The 4,214-nt window shown below is 38.9% G+C and overlaps 1 long non-coding RNA gene across 2 annotated transcripts in view; it reads left to right on the top strand.

Moving 5' to 3' along the window:
• The window catches only part of LOC113747950 (uncharacterized), a 7,234-nt gene continuing 3,020 nt past the window's right edge, over positions 1–4,214 (top strand). The window contains exons 1-2 of one of the 2 annotated variants that reach the window (XR_003464014.1): positions 1–1,117; positions 1,246–1,374. This is a non-coding gene — a long non-coding RNA (uncharacterized LOC113747950). Of the gene's footprint in view, positions 1,375–4,214 lie in introns of both variants that reach the window. The other variant, XR_003464015.1, reaches the window with a different exon arrangement.

Raw genomic sequence — 4,214 nt, 5'->3', positions numbered from 1 at the left:
CTACTCGCAAGTTAGCAGTTTACTAGTAAATATACAGTGAGGATATGTCTTTCAGTGAATAAAATAAGAGTGTTTGTTATCCACAAATAGCTATGGATAAGTATGGATATGCTAGACATGATTTTCTCATGTTTTCTGGTATAAACCATAGACATGCTGACAAGTTCATAGAGCTGTTCATAGTAAGTCTGTTTCTGAGCAAGAATGCTGTGTCTCAATGCTCATGAGTTGATGTTCAACTATGTTCATGAAAGTGTGTGTCTGCTTCTGTGCTGTTGTTATAATTGCTTGATGAAACTGTAAATGCAATTTATACTGAGATAGGCCAGTTTTGATGAGTAGGATCGTTTCCTCCACAAATAATTATGCTCATAGTCATATTTGATAATGCTATCCACAATTCTAAATGTAAATGTAATATTCTGTTTAACAGCTGTCCTAGGTTAATTATAAAAGTGTGTACATTCATACATGTCTAATTTAACTTTTGGTAATTAATGTAGTTTGCTGTTGATAAAATCCCATGTGATTTATTTTAATGTGTGGGGGTATATTTACTGGCACTGCTATCTTTTACCTAGAGACTTCATTCAAGCTTAGAATGTAGACCAAAGTCTACTCCACACCCAGACCACAAAAAGTAAAACTGTTTAAGATGTGCCTGTAAAGCTGCTAGCCTGTTGCTACCACAGACTCGATCTAACAGAGTGAAATTCAATTTTATTGCAGGTTCACTTTGGTCACGGTCAAAGGTTTTCAAAGCGCTCATTGACAGCACTCTCATCTACGGAACTCATCAACAGCATCTGCACACATCACTCCTATTCATCACTGTCGCATTACTCTTCTATTTTCTCCCACATATTATATATAATAAGACTAGATTATTTCAGGTTTATTTTAGTTCAATTTAGATTAGAGTACATTCAGTTACACTAGATTAATTTAGGTAGATTTAGATTCAGTATTTTAGGTTAGGTTAGGTTGTAGTTTTGGATTTGCCTTTTGTCTGTAATCTCTCCAGCAGGATGCCCAGGAAGGGAAGGTGGTCCGAGGCAGCGAAGCTGAGATGGAGGAAGCTCAGCCAGGAGGAGCCAAGTCCATCCAGTACCCTTCCGTAGGCACTTAGAGTGACAACTGTCTGCATGGAAATGTTGAAAATGTTGAAATTTTGTGTTTTACATTTTAACTATGGTGTTCATGATCTAACTGCTTTTTTTTTTTTTGGTGTTAATGTTTCATTAGGCAGTCTAGACCGTGTCCCCCCAGGCCGAGGAGTCCAGGAAGGAGCCCATCCCAGCGGCGAGACGGAACTTCACCCTTCACTGGGCGGCAGCACAAGTTGGTCGTGCCACCCGAGTCCCTGACAAGAAGGTATTATTATTTTCCAGTTCATGAGGAAATTGTTGATCATGAGAGGGATTAATGATTAAGAAATGCTAAAGAACCAGCCAGCCTCATTGAAAGCGCTACTATATTCACCTTTGTCTTTTTCCACTTCTGATTACACTAAGAATGTGATAGTTGCCTCTAGTATTAAAATATGGACTCAATTTAGACGTCATTTTGGCCTTCAAACCTCATCAATTAAGGCTCCACTGGCAGCGAATCCCGTTTTTCCCCCATCGTTATTGGATAGCACCTTCTTTATTTGGGCTAGGCTGGGCATAAAAACCATTAGGGATTTATATGTTGATTCTAGTTTTGCCTCTTTTCAACAATTGGTAAATAAATTTCGGCTCCCTAAAGGACACTTTTTTAGATATTTACAAGTCCGAAATTTTGTTTGTGGCTTATTCCCAGGTTTTTCTACTCTTCCCAGGCCCTCAGATTTGGAGGTTCTTCTCAAGCCTCTCTCCTCATTAAAGGGGGCAATTTCCTCTATTTACTCAAATATTTATAACCTTCGCCAAGGCTCTTCTACTGCACTTAAAACAGCTTGGGAGATAGACCTAGGAGAGGGGATTCCTGATGATGTCTGGAAAGAGATTTTGCGGAGAGTGCACAAGTCCTCAATATGTGCTGGGCATAGCTTTATGCAATGTCGAATTCTTTATCGAGCCCACTACACTAAAGCCCAACTTACAAAAATGTTTGACACAGTGTCTCCACTATGTGACCGATGCCAACAAGCTACAGCAAATTACTCTCATATGTTTTGGTTCTGCTCTTCTTTGACTAGATTTTGGTCTGAAATCTTTAGCACTTTATCTAAGGTAACTGAAAGGGATGTAACTCCCAATGCCTTAACTGCTTTGTTTGGTGTATCCCCTTTTTCTTTTACTCTTAATTCTAACATAGAGTGAGTCCCCCTGTGCAGCACTCTACCGAGGGCAGCCAGTTGAACTGACAGCCCTCATTCTGGTAAGCCAGAAAAGTCAAGGACATGCAGGTGGTTTTGGAGAAGTGCTTGTACTACTGTCACTCTGACTATGACTGGCTCTTGCCATTTGGAACACACTACCTTGTTCCCTGAAATTGTGTTAAAAGGATTCCTTATCACATCATCATACTAGTTTTCATCATTCATCACTATTATTACTAGTAGTAGTTGCTGTGGGGGGTCTTGGTGCTGGGGCACTTGGCTGCCGCTGAGAAAAGCACCTCACTATTAAATACAAAAATACCAACAACCTAAATAATAGACACTATTAGTAGTAATGACTTTTAAGGAGGTAAGGTGGAGGATAAGGTGACACATTTTATAGTGCCTAATGTAAAAAAGGAAATCTCAGTCAGTCAAATTACCCTCTTGGGCTTGGAGAGGACTGGCAGTCCCCATGGCAGGAGAGATTCGAAGGGGGTGTAGGAGCCAATTGAAGTTGGTTTGAATTGAATTATTACATTGTTTTGTGAGTGGGCACCCTCTACAGGTGAGGGTGGTGGTGCAACCGTTTGAAGCTGTGTGGTCCTGCTACAAGATTTAAAAGACCTATGCAAACAATGCGTTTTTTATGTGTTTATTTAAGTTACAATAAATTATCGGCTTCATTCATCAATCGGCTCCACTGGATTGTTTTTGGTCACAAACTGCGAGTCTGACACGTGCCGACGCTTTCTCCAAGTGGTGAAACAAAGGAACCTGGAAAACTGGATACAAAGGGTTACAAGAAAAACCCAAACAAAGTTTTGCCACTACAGGGGACTCATCCATAGTATGCAAGGTTGCGCTGCTGAACCAGACCAGGTTCAGCGGGAAGGAGCACTCGTCCCGGTGAAACAAAAGTACAAAGACCACTGATGAGTTGTCTTCAAATACACAAGGTATAAAATAATAACCAATAACATGAACATTGTTGTTGCTGGGGGGCAGCAGACAAACTACCTCAGGGTCCGAGGAAGCACAGCTTATTGCACCTTGGTCCACGGCTCAGAGGCAGGGGCCCCCGGGGTTGACATGAAACCAAAGGAAAGGCATCCCACTGACATGACGATAAACCATCTACAAGGGCAGTAGATGGGAGTCTCCGACAATCGGAACAAACTGCAAAAACAAAGATAATTTCTTTAGCATTCTTTTTTTTTTTTTACTTTCTGTTTATTAAATTTTTACATTTTTGAGAAAACAACAGTATTCAGGTTACAAATCTGAATTCAGCATACCCCAGAACAATACCAACCCCCACCCATCCCTCTGGCACCCAGCCCCAACAGATAGACAAGTGTAATGAAAAATAAATTAAGGATAATCAAATAAAAGAGAAAGAAAATAAATAAATAAATAAATAAATAAATAAAAAAATAAAATAAACAGTGAAGAAAAGCAAAAAAAAATAGGTAAGTAACTAACCAGTGAGTAAATTAAAGTATAAATAATTAAAATAAAAACTAATCACAGTTGTTATATCCAGTGGAAGTAAATAAATAAATAAATAGAAAAAAATAAATAAGATAATAAGGTCAATACAGAAGCATAAATGTTCAAGTTGGCAAATAGTACAAGATCAATTCAAAATAAATAAATATAGTGCTTAAAAAAAAAAAAAGAAAAGGCGTACAACTTGTGCTATTAACATGATACAGAAAGGGACTCCAGGTCTTCTCAAATAGGGCGTCCTTACCAATCAAAGTCATCTAATTTTTTCTAATTTAAGAAAATAAAGCACCTCCTTAACCCAGTTTGTGTAGGAAGATGGAGCTGGAGATTTCCATTTTAACAGATCAGCTTCCTGGCCAACAGAGTTGTGAAGCTATAAATCCATTTTAGCTGGGGA

The sequence above is a fragment of the Larimichthys crocea genome, chromosome XVII (genome assembly GCF_000972845.2).
Source record: "Larimichthys crocea isolate SSNF chromosome XVII, L_crocea_2.0, whole genome shotgun sequence".
In the NCBI taxonomy this organism is placed as follows: Eukaryota; Metazoa; Chordata; class Actinopteri; family Sciaenidae; genus Larimichthys; species Larimichthys crocea.
Note: the sequence above shows the minus strand (reverse complement) of the source record. Positions and strands in the feature narration are given on the sequence as shown.